Source organism: Rhinatrema bivittatum, chromosome 15 (assembly GCF_901001135.1).
Source record: "Rhinatrema bivittatum chromosome 15, aRhiBiv1.1, whole genome shotgun sequence".
Taxonomy (NCBI): domain Eukaryota; kingdom Metazoa; phylum Chordata; class Amphibia; order Gymnophiona; family Rhinatrematidae; genus Rhinatrema; species Rhinatrema bivittatum.
The window spans coordinates 45,897,502-45,919,864 of record NC_042629.1 but is presented as its reverse complement, the minus strand read 5'-3'; the positions used below and the strand labels follow the sequence as shown (position 1 = coordinate 45,919,864).

The 22,363-nt window shown below is 43.3% G+C and overlaps 1 protein-coding gene across 9 annotated transcripts in view; it reads left to right on the top strand.

Annotated features, from left to right (window-relative positions):
* Positions 1-22,363, top strand: part of STXBP5L (syntaxin binding protein 5 like) — a 779,311-nt gene that overhangs the window by 578,830 nt on the left and 178,118 nt on the right. The gene's annotated exons all lie outside the window — the stretch shown is intronic.

Genomic DNA, 22,363 nt, shown 5'->3' with positions numbered 1-22,363 from the left:
ACTGAATATAACTCAAAGTTAAGTTAGGATAGTGATAAAATCTTTGGTTCTTTTAGATGCTAAGATCTCTCATGTTCATTTTTAAGTTTCTTCTTGTAATTTTCATAACAGAAAAAAACCTTTGAAAATATTTTGTGAGAAGTTTCACAATACTTTTTTTTTTTTTTTTTTTTTTTTTTTAATATTGACATATTGGGGGTTGATTCAGTGACTCAGTGCTTGTATCTCCTCCTGCCAAGTATAAATACTGGCCTCTAAATCAACCCTAACCTCAACCTATTAGATGGCCCTCCTATAGAGTTAGGGTTGATAAAACAAGGAGGTAGGCGATCTAAAAAAAGCCGTGGGGGCAACACAAACAATAGATGCCAAGTAATGTCCGTTGATGATCTTTATTCGGAGACTTGTTAATCCAATAAAAAGACTCCCAACTCAGGCAGAGTTTCACCCCCACACGGGGGTTGCCTCAGGGGCTGTATAAGAAATATCTTATATGCGTGTCATGATTCTCTCAAACCAATGAATTTTCAAAAGGACTGTGAATGAGTGGAATATCAACAGCGTGACTGGTCTTCTGCAGGACGTAATAGACAGTTCAGTAGCGCCGAGGCTACTAACACTCAAGGCTAAAGACGTGTGGATCAAGACAGTATATCAAACAGCGCGTAGGAAACGTCCTTAGCCTTGAGTGTCAGTAGCCTTGGTGTGCATCACAGTGCATTCAAATAACTGTCTTCATCAAACTGTCTATTACATCCTGCAGAAGACCAGTCACGCTGTTGATATTCCACTCTGATTCACAGTCCTTTTGAAAATTCATTGGTTTGAGAGAATCATGACACGCATATTAGATATTTCTTATACAGCCCCTGAGGCAGCCCCCGTGTGGGGGTGAAACTCGTCGGGAGTCTTTTTATTGGATTAACAAGTCTCCGAATAAAGATTATCAACGGACATTACTTGGCATCTATTGTTTGTGTTGCCTCCTATAGAGTTATAAATACTTCACTACTATGAGGGCCTTGTAGATAGATTTTCTCTCTCTCTCAGCGCAAGATGTGAAAATAGGTATTATCGCAGGGCATGCTAAGTTTACTGTACCACGTGATACTCCCGATGCATTATTAACACTTTTTGAGGAATCTAGTAAGTTAGTTGATTGGAGCTATCCAGCTAACTTAATGGGGATATTCAGTGGCATTACTGCACCGCTGAATATCCCAAGCTATCTTAGAGTTAGCCAGTTAGGTATATCCGGCCAACTTTAGGACAGCCCTATGGCGTGACCAGAGTTAACTGCATAAGTTATGTGGTTAACTCGGCCCACCCAGAAATGCCTCCCACCCGCCCCTGGAATGCCCCCGACTTATGCAGCTAAATTCTAGAGTTTAGCTACATACGGCTTTAAATATAGTCAACTTCCTAGTTATTATTTCAGGATATAGGAGACAATGTGATAAAGCTCTAACACCTTACATTAGTCTCTGAATGACCTGGAAGTATGCCACAAACTGTTATGAAGGAGATGTGAAAAGCACTCTTCACGGTTTCTTTTTCATCCAAGATAAATGAGTACAATTCAGTGAGAGGGAAAAAAAAACTTTTTTCTTTTTTTACAACTTTATATGAAGTCTCATAAATCATTTGTCAGTTTTTACCATACTGTATCTAAATTATCTGTATTTCTGAATCTCTTCTATATCTGGCTTACTTTAAACAGTAAAACTAAGGAGTAATTAAAACAATCAAAAGGCATAATAAGAGATGAGTTTGGTGATTTTTGTCTTAAAGCTCTGTGTTGCAAAATAATGAAGACAAACATATCTGGAAGCTAGAATATTTGCAGATTTAAAATTTCATCCCATGTTACTATTAGAAACAGCTTTTAGAACTACTTGTCAATTATAGAGCAGCAAATGAAGTAGTTTCTGAATTTTTTTTTATTACCCATAGAAAATGATTGCATAAAAGTGCCATTAAGTTCCATGTAGTCAGTCCAATTTTCTTTCTTTCACAGTTTCATAGACCAAAGTTAGCTTTTCCTTTCCTGCTTGTCAATTAACATAGTAACATAGTAATAATAGCAGAAAAGGGCCAAATGGGACACCCAGTCTGCCCAGCAAGCTTCTTATGGTGGTATCTGCCATGCCATGCAGATTACCCTATATTTTTCTTAACAATTGCCATTACGTACAGTTATTTGATGAGCCTTCCTGAAAATTCAGACCGTGCTGATGTGTTTTGCTTATGGAATTGGCCTTAGAAGCACTCCTGTACTTTTTCACTTATGTCTGCATATCAGTACCCCAGACCATAAAAGTCCGGGCCCATGTTAGTTGTCATCTGAATCCAATTCCTCTTCTACCACCACTGCTGTCAAAGTGGAGAGTGATATTGTAATTGCATCAAAAGCATCAAGGCTTATTGGTTAAGGGAAGTAATCCATTGCTATCTGTTAGGGCTAGTAATTGTTGCTCTGTGCAGGTTACCTCTTGGTCTGTGCACATCAATCTTTCACTACACATACAGCTCTTTTGGATTACCGTATCCCAGATGCATGACTCTGTACTTCTTGGCATTGAAAGCCAGCTGCCAAATACCCGACCACTCTTCAAGCTTTCTTAAATCATTTTTCATTCTCTCTACTCCTTTAGGGGATCCTCTGTGCCAGGAGTAGCTAATTCTGGTCCTCGGGAGCCACAAAGAGGTCTGGTTATTAGGATATCTGTAATGAATATGCATGAGAGAGATTTCCATGGACATTCTCTATTGTTTGCAAATATCTCTCATATATATTCTTTATGGATATCCTGAAAATCAGGCCTGTTTGTGGCTCCTGAGGTCTGGAGTTGGCCACCCTTGCTCTGTGCTTAACTCTGAATTTTTTAAAATTTTGCTGTTTTTATGTCCTCTACTTCCATCCATCCATCCACACGTTCTATGAAGAAATATTTTCTAATGTTATTTCTGAGTCCTCAGAAAAATGTTTCTAGAACTTTTTCTATTGAAAAATGTTTGCTTTTTGTGCCTTTATACCTTTGAGGATATGAATGTTGCTATCATATCTCCCCTCTCTCTCTCCTGTCTCCTAAAACGACCTCTGTCTAAGAAATACTATGAGGTCCACATTCAACAGGTTTTATTCAGTTATGTTCTTGACTTAACCAGACAAACCCCTTTTTTTTTTTAAATTTCCTGCTGCTGCCAATACCTCCAACTAAATCCAGGTATATTCAGCTACTGACTTTGCTTGAGAAAGCTTATTTGGATAAGTCGGAGGCATTTAGGAGCATTTTGGGATAGAGTTAAATTAGCAAGATAACTCTGATATTAAGGGTTATCTAGCAGAGTTTAGTTGTGTGGAGAGCAGTCCTAAAGTTAGCCAGCTAACTATGTCCAGCTAAGTAAGATTTTATCTGAGTATATTCAGCATAGTGCTTAATTGGCAATCTCTGCTGGATATCCTGGACAAGTTATCTGACTAACTTTAGCCAAATAACTTGTTTCCTAATATGCACATCTAATATATATATATATATATATATATAATTTATTTTAAAAAAATAGATATAATACCAAGAGATTGTGCATGATGATTCCTGGTGTTGCAATTTACTCTATCCCAGGCTATTTAATGTTTCTCAGCAATTTTACCATAGTCAACCTTTTTGGAGGTAATTTTCAAAATGATTTATTTGTTTAAAAGTAGCATATATCATAGCAGTTGTAGTCTTTTTGAAAATTCATTTAAATTTCAAAGGAATTATGTTTATAAAAGTAGCAATTTTCAAAGCCCCATTTGTGTGCTAAATTAAAAAAATTTTAAAAGCCCAATGTGCGCATCAATTAGAGGATGCACAAAGAAGTCTGGCTCGCAATGCCGAAAGTATTTTCAAAACTGCCCAGATATGCACATATATCCCACTGCATGCACATCTCAAAAGTTTCTAAAAAGGGGCTGGGCAAGGGATTTTGAGGCCTGGCCAAGAGATGCGCATGTAAATATTTATGTGCCTCGTCGCACGCCATTGTCCCCACCACATAACTTTACTTCTGCTATGGATTACGTGTAAGTTATAAAATAAAGGATCGAGCCATTTCTAAGGGGTTTAAAGTGTCTGGGGTAACTCTGGGAAGTGTAGACTAATAAAGCGGGAGGAGAGTTGGAGGACTTAGTTGTTAACTGGGTAAACTGGTGGACGAACTGATTAATTGGCAATGGCATGGGCGCGCATTCCTTTTAAAATCGTCCAACCTACGTGGTAGAAGCAGAATTTGTGCACCTATGTGCATGCACACTTAAAATTAGGTACACACATGCGCGCGCAGCAAGGCTATTTTATAACATCCGCACATATACATGTACAAGTTATAAAATGGCTGCATCCCTGGGCATGGGCCAACGTACATGCGCTATTGTGAGCCTGTGCGTCGGTTTGAAAGTTACCGTCCCTGGAGGTAATTTTCACAGGAATTATGCACATAAAGGGGGTAATTTTCAAAGGAGTTACGCGCATAAATGTTACTACTATTGTAGCAATTTTCAAAAGCCATTTACTCACGTAAAGTGCACTTATGCGAATAAATCCTATGGACGATTCAATGGCATATATTGTAGCAATTTTCAAAAGCCCACTTACTCGAGTAAAGTGCATTTACATGCGTAAAACCCAGATTTACGCATGTAAATGCTTTTTAAAATCCGCCCCAAAGGTAATATACTATCATAGCAATTTTCAAAAGCCATTTACTCAATTAAAGTGTGCTTACTTGAGTAAAACCCAGTTTTACACACACAAATCCTTTGGAAAATTACCACCATTAAAGGGACTAATCGCAAAGAGGATAAGCAAGATGGAAAGAGTTAGGATTAATATTTGTAGTGTGCTGGAAGCATAAAACGAAAGAAAGGGAATAAACAAATTTTACAAAATGGAGTCTGTGGTGGGTTGTTTTTTTTTTTATGTCTCTGGTGATGGCAGTAGGGATTTTATTGTCTCAACACATTTACTGTTATACTACTTAGTTCTGAATTCCAGATTGTGTTCATATATTTGTAGTTTATATTTTTTTTGAGGTGTAGAGATGGATGTATTCATAGGGATGAGAGATTTTGGAAAAGAAATCAGGTAAAATAACAAAAGCAAATCATAAATTGGCTTTCTCTGTGAAGAAGTCCATCAAATCCAGCCACACAAGTGGGTGATGTCACCACACTGCGCTGAAATGTAAGGTGTTCTGTATAGAGCTCTGAAAGATCTAAAAGCATGAATATGCATAGATGTTCCCACGCAGCTACAACCATGGGAGCTTCCTTAGTCCTTTTTATTTCACCGATGAGAAAGAGAATATTTTGTTTTCTCAGTTGCTGCTGTAGTTTGTGTTTTTGCAGATTTTATTTGGCATTTTTTGTTTTCTTTTTTCTTTCAGCTTTTTATTTTTCTTTGAGCAGCCTAAAAAAATGTATTCATTTCTTTTTGTCTCTTATCTAAAACTGTCTGAGAAAAGATCCAGATCAGGTTAAAAAAAAACCCTTTCAACTCTATTCTAAATGCATGCACAAGATGTCCAGCCTGTACCTGCATCAATGCCTTGATTCCACACATGATATAACTAATTTTTCTGTATGTGGAAGAATGTCCCCCTGAATGCTTTCATAGAGAGAGCTTAAGTTAAATATCAAATGTATTCCCCCTCAAAGAGAAAAAACTCAGGCAGACTAATACCTAAAAGGTATTAGGTCAGAGTCTCCTAAGCACCATAGACACGATTGGCCTGGCTCCCATGCAGAACAGTAGAAAATTAGGAAGAGGTCTCAATCAGTGCCATCAACATTGAAGAGGCATAGCGCCAAATCCCTAGCAGCATTAGAAACAATGGGACCATCCACTTCCAGCACCAATAGGTTGTCGCTGAAGATCCCAGAAGCATCAATGTTCTCACAGGACAAGCAGGATGGTAGTCCTCACATATGGTGACATCACAGGATGGAGCCCAATCACGGAACACTTCTGTCAAAGTTTCCAGAACTTTGACTGGCACCTACTGGGCATGCCCAGCATGGCACTAACCCTGCAGCCAGCAGGGGTTCCACTTCAGTTCCCCTTCAGTCTTCTTTTTTTCCACGCAGCAGTAGCCACGCGGTTAAGGAGCTCCACAGAGATTCCTGACAGGAATTTTCCTCACGGAATTATTAAAATGTTTTATACCCCCACAGGGGTTCCTCCTTCAAATTTTTGAGTCCGGGGTACTCTGGTAAGTTTGTAGCCATTTTCGGTCGATTCCCGTCGAGTTTGGCCCTTGCGGCCTACTGGCTATCGACCGTACCGCGGTTCGAGTTTTTCATGGCCATGGCGTCTGGGTTCCATCTGTGCCCGGACTGCAATTGCACCATGTCCATAACAGATCCTCATAAACAAGTTAGACTGTTTGTATTTTTAAATAGTCAATTAGGCAGCTAGTAAGCAGTAGGTAGTGTGTTCATTTTTAAAAGTCTGTAAGGCAGCTAGTAAGCAGAACTGAGTGTATTTTAAAAAAAACAAAAAAAAAAGTAGCCAGAAGCTAGAAATAAGCTAGGAGCAGTGTATACCTAAGTAAAAAGGTTGAAAAGTTCAGTCCAGTTACTCACCTTGGAAAGGTGTTGAGGTAGTGTGACTTGGTTTGAATAGGTACCAACATTTGTTAATCAAGAGAGCACTGAATCACTCTAGCTGACTAACTGAAGTTAGAGGCACTCCAGTGGGAACACTGAGAGGAGAGGATCACCTTGCTGGTGGCTGAAAGGAATCAGTAAGTTTTTGCTTCGGACATTATCTTTCTTAAAAGTATTGGGGCAAAGTTAACTATTTGGGAATACTATTTAGTGTGTTTGTGCTTTTAATAGTCAGTAAGACAGTGAATAAACAAGTTAGACTGTATTTTTAAATAGTCAGTCAGTTAGGCAGCTAGTAAGCAGTAGGTAGTATGTTTATTTCTAAAAGTCTGTAAGGCAGCTAGCAAGCAGAACTGAGTGTATTTAGAAAAAAACAAAAAAAGTAGCCAGAAGCTAGAAATAAGCTAGGAGCAGTGTATACCTAAGTAAAAAGGTTGAAAGGTTCAGTCCAGTTACTCACCTTGGAAAGGTGTTGAGGTAGTGTGACTTGGTTTGAATAGGTACCAACATTTGTTAATCAAGAGAGCAGTGAGTCACTGTAGCTGATTAACTGAAGTTAGACTGTGTGTATTTCCCAACCCTCGCTCATCCCTTAATTTATAGGCAGGTGCCACTTTCTCAAAAAAAAAAAAAAAATCAACAAAAACTTTATTGAGAATTCGATCAGACCCCGGTAGGCCACTACCAGACACATAGTGAATTCACTAATACATTTAAAGGACGTTAGACACATTCCTACTCCCATAGCAACCTAAAACATGTATGATTTTTTACCCACCGGTGAGAAGTTGTACATGTACATGTGCATGCAATGCAAAGAGCTCCTGGCTCTCAGAGAATGAGTCCGATCTCTGGAGGCTAGAGTGGCAGACCTGGAGGAGCTGAGGCAGACAGAGAGGTATATAGATGAGACCTTCAGGGACATAGTAGTCAAGTCCCAACTTCAGACTGGCAGCCCTGGTGCTGCCTTGGAGGAAGAAGGTCTCATGAGGGGAGAGCACCAACCAGGTGCAGCAGGAAAGGATCCTGTAGCAAGGACCTGCTCTCCAGGTGATGCATTGTCCTTTCGCACTGAGCATATCTCCCCAAGGCCTACTGCCCAGGAGGAAAGGGTTAGGTTGGCCGTCATAGTTGGTGATTCGATTATTAGGAATGTAGATAGCTGGGTGGCTGGTGGGCGTGAGGATCACCTGGTAACATGCCTACCTGGTGCGAAGGTGGCAGACCTCACGCATCACCTAGATAGGATTTTAGCAGTGCTGGGGAGGAGCCGGCTGTCGTGGTACATGTGGGCACCAACGACACAGGAAAATGTGGGAGGGAGGTTCTGGAAGCCAAATTTAGGCTCTTAGGTAGAAAGCTTAAATCTAGAACCTCCAGGGTAGCATTCTCTGAAATGCTCCCTGTTCCACGCACAGGTCACCAGAGGCAGGCAGAGCTTCAGAGTCTCAATGCGTGGATGAGACGATGGTGCAAGGAAGAGGGATTCAGTTTTGTTAGGAATTGGGGAACCTTTTGGGGAAGGGGGAGTCTCTTCCGAAGGGATGGGCTCCACCTTAACCAGGGTGGAACCAGACTGCTGGCACTAACCTTTAAAAAGGAGATAGAGCAGCATTTAAACTAGAACAAAGGGGAAAGTCAACAGTCGCTCAGCAGCGCATGGTTCGGGTAGAGGTATCTTCAAAGGATACTAATGATGCATTAGAATTAGGGCAACCCGACAGTGAGGTTCCAATAATTAGAAAAATAGTCCAAGTGCCTGTAACTAAAAACTCACCTGAGCTAAAAAAACTCTAACTTATCCCTATCAATTAAAAAGCAGAATGAAAATACAAACAAAAAACAAACTTTGAAATGTTTGTATGCTAATGCCAGAAGTCTAAGAAGTAAGATGGGAGAATTAGAATGTATAGCAGTGAATGATGACATAGACTTAATTGGCATCTGAGACATGGTGGAAAGAGGATAACCAATGGGACAGTGCTATACGGGGGTACAAATTATATCGCAATGACAGAGAGGAGCACCCGGGAGGAGGTGTGGTGCTTTGTCTGGGATGGCATAGAGTCCAACAGGATAAACATCTTGCATGAGACTAAATACAAAATTGAATCTTTATGGGTAGAAATCCCTTGTGTGTTGGGGAAGACTATAGTGATAGGAGTATACTACCGTCCACCTGGTCAAGATGGTGAGACTGACAGTGAAATGCTAAGAGAAATTAGGGAAGCTAACCAAATTGGTAGTGCAGTAATAATGGGAGACTTCAATTACCCATACACCACTCAGGCTGGTACTGCACTTTGAACAGGAAATGTTTAAACATTTGGCTCCAAGAATTTGATCTGCACTTGTTGTTCTTCAAGACTTCAATTACCCCAATATTGACTGGGTAAATGTATCATCGGGACACGTTAGAGAGATAACGTTCCTGGATGGAATAAATGATAGCTTTATGGAGCAATTGGTTCAGGAATCAACGAGAGAGGGAGCAATTTTAGATCTAATTCTCAGTGGAGCAATGACTTGGTGAGAGAGGTAATGGTGGTGGGGCCGCTTGGCAATAGTGATCATAATATGATCAAATTTGATTTAATGACTGGAACAGGAACAGTGTGCAAATCCAAGGCTCTCATGCTAAACTTTCAAAAGGGAAACTTTGATAAAATGAGAAAAATTGTTAGAAAAAAACTGAAAGGAGCACCTACAAAAGTAAAAAATGTCCAAGAGGCATGGTCATTGTTAAAAAATACCATTCTAGAAGCACAGTCCAGATGTATTCCACACATTAAGAAAGGTGGAAAGAAGGCAAAACAATTACCGGCATGGTTAAAAGGGGAGGTGAAAGAAGCTATTTTAGCCAAAAGATCTTCATTCAAAATTTGGAAGAAGGATCGAACAGAAGAAAATAGGATAAAGCATAAACGTTGGCAAGTTAAATGTAAGACATTGATAAGACAGACTAAGAGAGAATTTGAAAAGAAGTTGGCTGTAGTGGCAAAAACTCACAGTAAAAACTTTTTTAAATATATCCGAAGCAGAAAGCCTGTGAGGGAGTCAGTTGGACCGTTAGATGATCGAGGGGTTAAAGGGGCACTTAGAGAAGATAAGGTCATCGCGGAAAGATTAAATGATTTCTTTGCTTCGGTGTTTACTGAATAGGATGTTGGGGAGGTACCCGTAATGGAGAAGGTTTTCATGGGTAATGATTCAGATGGACTGAATCAAATCATGGTGAACCTAGAAGATGTGGTAGGCCTGATTGACAAACTGAAGAGTAGTAAATCACCTGGACCGGATGGTATACACCCCAGAGTTCTGAAGGAACTAAAAAATGAAATTTCAGACCTATTAGTAAAAATTTGTAACCTATCATTAAAATCATCCATTGTACCTGAAGACTGGAGGATAGCTCCAGGGGCGATCCGGGAAACTACAGACCGGTTAGCCTGACTTCAGTGCCAGGAAAAATAGTGGAAAGTGTTCTAAACATCAAAATCACAGAACATATAGAAAGACATGGTTTAATGGAACAAAGTCAGCATGGCTTTACCCAGGGCAAGTCTTGCTTCACAAATATGCTTCACTTTTTTGAAGGAGTTAATAAACATGTGGATAAAGGTGAACCTTTATCCACATGTTGGTGTACTTGGATTTTCAGAAGGCGCTTGACAAAGTTCCTCATGAGAGGCTTCTAGGAAAAGTAAAACATCATGGGATAGGTGGCGATGTCCTTTCGTGGATTGCGAACTGGCTAAAAGACAGGAAACAAAGAGTAGGATTAAATGGACAATTTTCTCAGTGGAAGGGAGTGGACAGTGGAGTGCCTCAGGGATCTATATTGAGACCCTTACTTTTCAATATATTTATAAATGATCTGGATAGAAATACGACTAGTGAGATAATCAAATTTGCAGATGACACAAAATTGTTCAGAGTAGTTAAATCACAAGCAGATTGTGATAAATTGCAGGAAGACCTTGTGAGACTGGAAAATTAGAACATAAGAACATAAGAAAATGCCATACTGGGTCAGACCAAGGGTCCATCAAGCCCAGCATCCTGTTTCCAACAGTGGCCAATCCAGGCCATAAGAACCTGGCAATTACCCAAAAACTAAGTCTATTCCATGTTACCATTGCTAATGGCAGTGGCTATTCTCTAAGTGAACTTAATAGCAGGTAATGGACTTCTCCTCCAAGAACTTATCCAATCCTTTTTTAAACACAGCTATACTAACTGCACTAACCACATCCTCTGGCAACAAATTCCAGAGTTTAATTGTGCGTTGAGTAAAAAAGAACTTTCTCCGATTAGTTTTAAATGTGCCCCATGCTAACTTCATGGAGTGCCCCCCCTAGTCTTTCTACTATCCGAAAGAGTAAATAACCGATTCACACCTACCCGTTCTAGACCTCTCATGATTTTAAACACCTCTATCATATCCATTTGGGCATCCAAATGGCAGATGAAATTTAATGTGGATAAGTGCAAGGTGATGCATATAGGGAAAAATAACCCATGCTATAATTACACAATGTTGGGTTCCATATTAGGTGCTACAACCCAAGAAAGAGATCTAGGTGTCATAGTAGATAACACATTGAAATCGTCGGTTCAGTGTGCTGCGGCAGTCAAAAAAGCAAACAGAATGTTGGGAATTATTAGAAAGGGAATGGTGAATAAAATGGAAAATTTCATAATGCCTCTGTATCGCTCCGTGGTGAGACCGCACCTTGAATACTGTGTACAATTCTGGTCGCCGCATCTCAAAAAAATATAATTGCGATGGAGAAGGTACAGAGAAGGGCTACCAAAATGATAAGGGGAATGGAACAGCTCTCTTATGAGGAAAGACTAAAGAGGTTAGGACTTTTCAGCTTGGAGAAAAGACGGCTGAGGGGGGGATATGATAGAGATGTTTAAAATCATGAGAGGTCTAGAACGGGTAGATGTGAATCGGTTATTTACTCGTTCGGATAGTAGAAAGACTAGGGGGCACTCCATGAAGTTAGCAAGGGACACATTTAAAACTAATCGGAGAAAGTTCTTTTTTACTCAACACACAGTTAAACTCTGGAATTTGTTGCCAGAGGATGTGGGTAGTGCAGTTAGTATAGCGGTGTTTAAAAAAGGATTGGATAAGTTCTTGGAGGAGAAGTCCATTACCTGCTATTAAGTTCACTTAGAGAATAGCCACTGCCATTAGCAATGGTAACATGGAATAGACTTAGTTTTTGGGTACTTGCCAGGTTCGTATGGCCTGGATTGGGCTTGATGGACCCTTGGTCTGACCCAGTATGGCATTTTCTTATGTTCTTATGTTCAGATTCATGGTTCTGGACAGCACTATCAGTTTCAAGCGCTTCCTTTCGGACTGGCCACCACCCCGCGGACCTTTACGAAGGTGACTATAATAGTGGCGGCGGCTCTGCAACAGGAGGGGTTTCTGGTACACCTGTACTTGGACGACTGGCTGATCTGAGTGAAGACACTAGAGGAGTGTATGCGGTTCGTGGACCGAGTTCGGTCATTCCTGGAATCTCTGGGCTGGGTCATAAATGTGCAGAAGAGTCATCTGGTCCCCTCCCATTCCCTCGAATACTTGGGAGCCCGTTTTGACACCCAGCGGAGCAGAGTGTTTCTCACAGATGACAGGGTAACAAGATTGATTGATTTATTTATTTATTTATTTATTTATTTATTTTTATATACCGATGTTCCTGTATAAAATACATATCACACCGGTTTACAAGGAACTAAAACTGTCGCCTCAAGATTCAGGGACAGATCTACATCTACAGGCGCCGAAGGTCTGGGATTATTTACAGGTCCTGGGCTCGATGGCATCCACATTGGAACTCGTGCCCTGGGCGTTTGCCCACTTGAGGCTGCTACAGAGAGCGCTGTTGCCCCGTTGGAATACTCTGTCACAACAATATTTTCTGCCCCTATCTCTGACGGAGCCGGCCAGGTCCAGTCTGCCCTGGTGGATGACACGGAGCAATCTGGAGAAGAGAATGCCTCTTGAGGGCCCGGATTGGGTGGTGGTCACCATGGATGCCAGTCTTCAGAGCTGGGGAGCGGTTTTGTCTGGGCAAGTCTGCTCAGGGCCTTTGGTCGGCATCAGAGCAGGCGTGGTCCATCCACCTGGAGATGAGAGCAGTATGCAGAGCTCTAGAGCAGTTTCTACCCTTGATCCGCGATCGGATGGTGCGAGTTTTCTTGGACAACTCGACCACAGTAGCTTACATCAACCGCCAGGACAGAACCAAGAGTTCTGCAGTAGTGCAGGAGGCTCAGCTGCTGTTCGAATGGGCAGAGCTTCATCTCGAGGGAATCGCCATGTCACAGGAGTCAACAATGACCAAGCGGATTACCTAAGCCGACAACAGTTGGATCTGAGAGAGTGGGAACTCTCTCGGTGGGCCTGTAAGCTTCTCTGCGACGGTGGGGGACCCCGCAGTTCAATCTCATGGCAACAAGTGTCAATGCCAAAATGCAAAGGTTCTTCAGCCGCTGGAGAGAGTCCGGGGCGATGGGGCTCGATGCCCTGGAATGTCTGTGGCCGCCGGGGTCCTCCTGTATGTCTTCCCTCCGTGGCTGCTGATAGCGAAGGTGCTCAGGTGAGGGTCACTCGGGGTCAGTGATAATGGTGGCTTCAGAGTGGCGTCGCTGCCTGTGGTTCACGGATCTGGTGCATCTAGCAGTGGACAGTCCGCTACGCCTGACCCACCTACCGGATCTCCTTAGTCAGGGTCCTATATTTTCCGATCGGGAGGATCACTTCTGCCTCATGGCCTGGCTTTTGAGAGGAGGCGATTGCGTGTGAGAGGGTATTCAGAACCTGTAATTGCCACACTTCTCCAAGTGCAATGCCCTTCTACCTTGTGAGCCTATTCCAGGGTATGGAAGGTATTTGAGGCCTGGGTGGACACAACAGGGATTGGACCCCCCCTTCATGTTTTGGTGTCCCATATTTTGTCCTTTTTGCAGGAGGGTTTATCCAAAGGATTAGCCCATAGTTCCCTTTGAGCCCAGGTTTCCACTTTGGGCTGTCTGGGAGAATACAGGGGAAGGCCTTGGCTTCCCATCCGGATGTGGTGCGTTTTCTATGGGGAGTCAAGCATCTCCGTCCACCTCTGCGTTGCATTTGTCCGGAATGGAACCTCAATCTCGCGTTGCAGGCCCTTTGCGAGGAGCCTCTGAGCCAGACATCTTTGAAGATCCTTACTCTGAAGACAGTCTTTTTGGTAGCTATCTGTTCGGCTAGAAGGATTTCTGAATTGCAAGCGCTTTCGTGCCATGATCCGTTCCTCTGGATATCGTCAGATAAGGTGTCCTTGCAAATGGTGCCTTCATTTCTTCCTAAGGTGGTGTCGGTTTTTCATGTGAACCAATCAGTGGAGTTACCTGGGTTTCTGGATTGGAATAGGGATCCCTCGATGGGTCGGGAGCTTCATCTTTAGGATGTGAGATGAGTGGTATTGCGTTACTTGAAAGTCACTAATGCTTTCCGTCATTCGGATCATTTGTTCATCCTGTTTGGGGGAGCAAAGAAGGGCGAAAAGGCATCTAAGGCATCTTTGTCTTGTTGGTTGAAAGAGACAAGCTCTGCATCTTATGTATCCAAAGGAAGAGCAGTTCCAGTGGGGCTTAGAGGTCATTCGACTCGAGCTCAGGTGATGTCTTGCGCTGAGTGTCAGCTGGTGTCTCCACAGGAGATCTGTAGAGCTACGGTGTGGTCCTCATTGCACACTTTTACCAAGCATTATTGTTTGGATGTGCAGGCCCCGGAACACTCCTTTTTGGGGAGAGTGTTCTTCGAGCGGGTCTTTCGGGTTCCCGCCCAATATAAGAGGGCTTTGGTACATCCCGCTTGTCTGGACTGATCTGGGTATGTTCAGGAAAGGAAAATTGGTTCTTACCTGCTAATTTTCGTTCCTGTAATACCACAGATCAGTCCAGAGGCCTGCCCTGAGGATCTCTGCCGAAAGACTGCTTGGTCTACTGCTGTAGTTATTTGCAAACAAGAAATAAAAGAACCCCAATATAAAGCAGAAACTTTAGAATTAAACAATAGAATAGAAATTCTGCTAGAATGGCTCTTATGACATCATATATTAAAGATGTGAATGACCATCATATAATGTCTGCTGAGTCAATGGCTGTTTCAGTAAAGCCTTTTCTGGCACAGGGACCTGGTATTTATGGTGCAACTCGCTCTTATGGTAAAGCCTTAGGGGTAGATTTTATAAATTTGCGCACACGTGTACTTTTGTTCGTGCACCAGGTGCAAACAAGAGTACGCGGGATTTCAATAGATATGCGCGTATCCATTAAAATCCGGGGTCGGTGCGCGCAAGGCTGCCCAAAATCGGCAGCCTGCGCACGCCGAGCTGCATAGCCTGCCTCCGTTCCCTCCGAGGCCGCTTCAAAATCGGAGCGGCCTCGGAGGGAACTTTCCTTCGGTCTCCCCCCACCTTCCCCTCCCTTCCCCTACCTAACCCACCCCCCCGGCCCTATCTAAACCCCCCACACACACACACACACACACCTTTGTTGTACAAGTTACGCCTACTCAAAACAGGCGTAACTTGCGCGCGTTGGGCCGGCCGCTGGCGCATCAGGGTCCGGTCCGGAGGCCGTGGCCACACGCCGGCCGCGACACGCCCCCCCGACATGCCCCCCAGAACACCCTCGATGACGCGCCGGCCGCGACACATCCCCCCGACACGCCCCCGGAACGCCCCCCCCACAGGAAAGCCCTGGGACTTGCGCGCGCCGCCGAGCCTACTCAAGATAGGCTCGGCGCACGCAGAGGGAGTTTGGGCCAGGTTTTCGGGGGTACGCGTGTACCCCTTTGAAAATCTGGCCCTTAGAGCACAATATCCAGCTTAATCATTGGTCATTCACTGGAAATGTCCTTATAGTGGCTTATAAATAGCTGTAATTGCAAATATCATGGGATAGTGCACAATGAAAATCATATAATGTGCACTTATCTTCTTTGCTGTGGGCCTGAAGGTGATCACCTTCAGGACCACAGCAAAGAGGAGGATCACCTTCAGGCCCACAGCAAAGAAGATAAGTGCACATTATATGATTTTCATATGTGCACTATCCCGTGATATTTGCAATTACAGCTATTTATAAGCCACTATAAGGACATTTCCAGTGAATGACCGATGATTAAGCTGGATATTGTGCTCTAAAGCTTTACCATAAGAGCCAGTTGCACCATAAGTACCAGGTCCCTGTGCCAGAAAAGGCTTTACTGAAACAGCCATTGACACAGCAGACATTATATGATGGTCATTCACATCTTTAATATATGATGCCATAAGAGCCATTCTAGCAGAAATTCTATTGTATTGTAGTTATTTGCAAAGCAGATTTGTCATTTTTTGGCTTTGAGTTCTCAGTTTAATGTTTTCTGCATTTTTATCTAATTGGTCAGGGGCATCCATGTTGGGAGCCTCATTTGCTCTTTATTTTATTTATCTTGGTTTGGGTATTGATTAATACTGAGGGGACTGCAGGTGGCACTCTCGTACATCAGAACCCAAAGTTTTGTTCTCTACCTCCATCTGCTGGTAGTGATGAATAAAACCCGCTTGTATGGACTAATCTGTGGTATTACAAGAACGAAAATTAGCAGATAAGAACCAATTTTCCTTTAGACATGCTAATTTTTAAACTTCTTAACGACCACTCTTGCCACTGGGCAAACACTATCCTGAAATTTTATCAACCTACTCAACTACTATTTTCCTCTCAGCGAGGCCTTCTAGAAATTGCATCTCCAGAAACAGCCCGTCTCCACATCACTCGTGAATGTGTATTTTCAGTGGCAGGACCAACCCTCTGGAATTCATTCCCAATAGACATCAAGCAGTGTGATTCTCTTAAGACCTTTAGAAAATGAATAAAAACCTTTTTTTTTTTTTTTTAAATTACCGTATTTTTCGCTCCATAAGACGCACTTTTTTTCCCCCAAAAGTGGGGGGAAAATGTATGTGCGTCTTATGGAGACTGATAAGGTTAGTTACTCACTGACGTAGATAGCTGTATTTGATGATGATCCTGGCAGGCAGAAGTAGATCAGTAAGGCACCAGAGTAGGAAGAGCAGGCCCTCTATGAGCGAGTACTCGATATCCCAGATAGGTACCTATAAGAGAGCATAAGGGCCCCCGAGGAGCGGGTACCGAGGTTAACAATGAAATACCCTGAAGGGCAGAGAGAGAGCTTCCCACAGCAGCTAGGAAGCAGCAGAGCAGCTTAGACCGGAGGCATTCCAATCCTTGCTAACTCAGTTTGTTAGCAAACGAAGGGCAAGCTAACTACCAGGATGTTGTGATGTCACTTGGAGAGGACGCCCCCGAAATTCCCGCCCTGACGTAGATAAAGACGTGGGTGGCGTGTGCGTGCGTACCCTAGGAGGTCCTCAGGAAATCCATGGCGAACACAGTCACCGTTCCAGGGTCGCCGGAGAGAGCGGCATGAAGACGCGGCAGCAGCAATCTTCCCAAGGCTTGAGGAGAGAGAAGGAAGAAAGGTGAGGCACAGAGGTCGAAGCCATCTGAGACAGATGGACGCAACAGTACCCCCCCTTCAAAGGGCCCCCTCCAGACCCCCTACCTGGTCTAGGTTTTTGAGGATGCGATCGATGAAATTGACGAAGCATCTCTTTGTCCATGATATTAGCCAATGGTTCCAAGAGTTTTCTTCAGGTCCATATCCCTCCCATGACAGGAGGTATTCCCAAACTCTGCCTCTCTTTCTTACATCAAGGATGGCATCAACATTGTATTCAGTCTTCTTCTGCATCAACAGGAGTAGGTTCAGGTGCCTTGGTGGAAAACTCGCTAAGAACAAGCGGTTTCAGCAGCGAAACATGGAATGCATTATGAATCTTCATAGCTGGAGGAAGTTTCAGACTATAGGAGAGTGAGCTCAATCATCAGAGAATAGGAAAGGGCCCAACAAAGCGTGGAGCAAATCGAGCAGATGAAAGCTTGAGTCTCAGATGTTTGGTAGACAGTCAGACTTAATCACCAGCCTGAAATTCAGGAGCCCTGCTTTGGTGAGTGTCATAGCCTTTCTTTGCTCTTTGTCCTGCTTTTTGGAGCATCTCTTTAGTCTCTTTCCAGAGCTGCTGTATATCTTTGGCAGTAGATTGAGCTGCCGAGGAGGAAGTGGTAAAGGTGGTAATGTTTGTCGTCCGTAGACCACTTCAAAAGGTGTAGATCCAGTAGATGATGCTGGATGCAAATTGATGGTGAATTCAGCCCATGGCAACAGTTCAGCCCAGTCAATCTGTCGAGAACTGACATAGGCGCGGAGGAACTGTTTGAGGGTTCTATTCATTCTATTCATAAATATTCTATTCATAATATTCATAAATATTATAATATTCATAAATATTCATAAATATAAATAATATTCATAAATATTCTATTCATAAATCAATCACCGTAATTCATAAAACTATCCATCATCATCTTAAACTCGACCTGGAAATCCCATTCAAACTCCACTCCTCTAACAGACCAACTAGAGATACTCTCAAAGGCACCCTGAAATTTCCCCCTACTAAAGCTTCACGCCTCTCGATGACCAAAGACAGAGCTTTTTCGATAGCTGGCCCATCTATCTGGAATAGCATCCCTTCAAGTCTCAGAGTGGAGCCTTGCCTGTTAACTTTTAAAAAAAGACTTAAAACCTGGCTCTTTCACCAAGCCTTCACCGACCCACCAGACAATCACTAGTTGTCCTTCACGCTTACCCGTTATGATGATTATACTCACGAATGGACTCTGACTCTCCCAGGTTAAAGCACCATTAAGCTTTAACCCATACGCCCTATGGCATCACTTCATATTTATTTCCTGCCTTATCTTCTTTCCAGCTTGTTGCAAGCTTCCAAGTTCTCTTCCCTGTTGATTGTAACTTTGACTCATTCCTACTTACTGTTTATCTTTCGTTTACTTGAATAGTTACCCCAGTTTTTTATTCTTGTTAATTGTAAACCGATCCGATATGGTTATTTACTATGAAGGTCGGTATATAAAACTGTTAAATAAATAAATAAATTCTCTCGGTTTGGCCATTCGACTCTCGGTTTGGCCATTCAGTTTGTTAGCAAACGAAGGGCAAGCTAACTACCAGGATGTTGTGATGTCACTTGGAGAGGACGCCCCCGAAATTCCCACCCTGACGTAGATAAAGACGTGGGTGGCGTGTGCGTGCGTACCCTAGGAGGTCCTCAGGAAATCCATGGCGAACACAGTCACCGTTCCAGGGTCGCCGGAGAGAGCGGCATGAAGACGCGGCAGCAGCCATCTTCCCAAGGCTTGAGGAGAGAGAAGGAAGAAAGGCTGAGGTGAAGTCAAGTGTGATGTTGAATTTCTTACACAAGGCTTTCCAGAATTTAGCTGTAAATTGAGCTCCTCTGTCAGAAACAATGTATTTAGGCATGCCGTGTAGGCAAGTTCCATGGCTGAAGGCAAGTTGCGTGGCTGAAGGCAAGCCAGGGAGCGCCACGAAGTGAGCCATCTTTGAAAATCAATCCACTGTAACCCAGATGGTATTGTTACCTCCAGAAAGTAGCAAGTCCACCACAAAATCTGTTGCGATGTGGGTCCAGGGCTCATCCGGTGCTGACAAGGGTTAAAATAGGCCCCAAGGACATCCGGGCGGAGGTTTCTGTCTGGCACAATTGGAACAGGAAGCGACATACGCAAGAGTGTCTTCTTTCATGGTGGGCCACCAATAGTACTTCTGTAGCTTAGCCAAAGTTCTCCATTGACCAAGGTGTCCGGCCAGTTTCGAATCGTGAGCCCATGTTAGCAATTTCTTTCTTAGATTGCAGGGTACAATGGTCTTGCTCGGGGGTACCGGATGTGTGGCTGTGAGAATAACTTTCTTCGGATCAATGATATGTTGGGGTTCATCAGGTATGTCCTCTGAGAGAAAAGAGTGAGATAATGCATCTGCTCTGATATTTTTATCACCAGGGTGATATTTCAGCACAAAGTCAAATCTGTTGAAGAACAGGGACCACCTCGCCTGTCTATGGTTGAGCGTGACGGAGGCACTCCAAATTTTTGTGATCAGTGTAAACAGTCATCTGATGTGCACCTTCAAGCCAAGGGTGCCATTCTTCAAATGCCATTTTTATTGCCAACAGTTCTTTATCCCCAATGCTGTAATTCTTCTCCGCTGGCGAGAAGTGTCGGGAAAAGAAAGAGCAGGGGTGCAAGATCTTAGCATCACTGGTCTGGCTTAGCACGGCCCCCATGCCTACATCAGAGGCATCGACTTCCACAATGAAGAGTCATGTAGGGTCCGCATGGCGGAGACATGGTTTGCTTGAGAAGACGTCTTTTAACTTCTGAAATGCTGTCACAGCTTCCGTAGACCAAGTGGCAATGTTGGCTCCCTTCTTAGTCATTGCTGTTAATGGAACAGTCAGTGAAGAGTAATTTTTGATGAAGGTCCTGTAGTAGTTGGTAAATCCGAAAAATCGTCTTAGAGCTTTTAGGCCAGTGGGTTGAGTCCATTTTTTTTATATTCTCAAGCTTCTGAGGGTCCATTTGGAAACCTTTGTTTGAGACAATGTATCCCATGAAGGACACGGATTCCTTATGGAATTCGCATTTAGTCAACTTGGCGTACAAATGGTTCTCGCGAAGTCTCTGCAGAACTCTTTTGACATCTTCCTGACGGGATTGCAGGTCCTGGGAAAATATCAAGATGCCATCTAAGTAGACAATGACACATTAGTAGAGTAGATCACGCAGAATATCGTTCATCATGTTTTGGAAGACAGCCGGGGCATTGCACACGTCGAAGGGCATCACCAGGTATTCAAAGTGTCCATCCTAGGTATTAAAAGCCATCTTCCATTCATCGCCAGAGCAGATGCAAACTAAATTATACGCTCCCTTGAGGTCAAGCTTGGAGAATATCTTGGCTCCCTGTAACCTGTCTAATAGCTCCAAGATGAGTGGTAAGGGATAGCAGTCCTTTATGGTGATCTCATTCAGACCTCTGTAGTCAATGCATTGACGTAATTTTCCATCCTTCTTCCCCACGAAGAAAAATCCTGCGCCGGCAGGAGACTTGGAAGGTCTTATGAAGCCTTTCTGGAGATTCTCCTGGATGTATTCTGACATCACTTTATTCTCTACCATGGAGAAGGGAGTAAGCCTTTCCTTTGGGTGGTTCCGTATTTGGCTTCAAATTAATTGCACAGTCGTATGATCTGTGTGGAGGCAACACATCAGCAGCTTCTTTTGAGAATACATCTTGGTAAGATGCATATTGAGGCGGTAACCCAGGCAACAACGGCATACATGGTATTGGAGAGACTTCGATCAAGCATTTGCCATGACAATCTGGACCCCAACGTGAAAGCTCCAGAGTGGCCCAGTTGAATTGTGGCATATGTTTCTGCAGCCACGGTAGCCCAAGTACCAAAGGATGCATGGCCTTCTCTAGGACAAAGAAGGAAATAGTCTCTGTATGAAGAGCACTGGTACGTAAGCTCACTAATTCTGTAAGCAGGGTTACTTCGCCCGGTAAGGGCTCTCCATGAATAGAGGACAAAAGTAATGGAGACGTCATGGTAGTGGTGGGGATCCGAAAATGTTCCACTAGATGTTTCAAAATGAAATTCCCCCCTGCCCCAGAGTCCACTAAGGCAAGGGTCTGGTATTCTAGAGGCCCGCAGATTAAGGATACTGGAAGAGAGAGTGGAGGAGAGGGTGCAGTTAGACCTAAGAAGAGTCCTCCCACAGGGCTTAGGTCTGCCAGTTTCCCAGACATATATGACATGTTTGGACAGCATGACCAACTTTGTCCACAATACATGCATAGTCCCAACCTCTTTCGAGTTCGTCTCTCTTTAGAAGTCAAATGACTGTGGCCCAATTGCATTGGTTCTTTTTCGCCAGCCACAGGACCTGGGAGTGTAGGCCGGGGTACAGACTTGACTCGAGTCTCTCCCTGGAGTGGTCTTCTGGGATTCTTGACCTCTTGAACCTTGTCGCGAAGTCAACGATCAATCTTTGCTGCCAACTTCATCAGTTCTGCTAAGGTTCCAGGCATCTCACGAGCTACCAGCTCATCTTTCAACCAGGAGTTCAGGCCTTCAAAGAAGAGGGTTTTTAGGCACCTAGGGTCCCAAGTAATTCAGAAGTCAACGTCTTGAATTCAATGGCAAAGTCTGGTAAAGGTTTACTCAAATAATGATTTTATTTATGAAATTGTAACCGAACTTTATTGGCACCTGTTAGAATGTAAGATACCCTACATTTACTTACCTTAGTCTATGTGTCTATTTGTAAACCGTTGCGATGGTATATAACTTAGCGATGGTATAGAAAGGTTTTTAAATAAATAAATAAATACCTTGTTGTAGATGAACCAAAGTTGATCCTGCTGTTGGCAGGGTCATCGAATACTGATTTCAACAGTTCAAGAAACCCAGCAAGATCTTCAGGATAGGGTGCTCCCACAGTGGTGAGGCCCAAGCCAGCACTCTTCCATCCAGATACAAAAGGATATAGGTGGTCTTGGCATACACTGTAGGAAAATGGTTAGGTTGCAGAGAAAAGTGCATGCAATATTGATTGATAAATCCTCTACCTTTCCAAACTTCACCCGCGAAGCATGTTCCTTACCAACATCCACCTTGCTCTAAA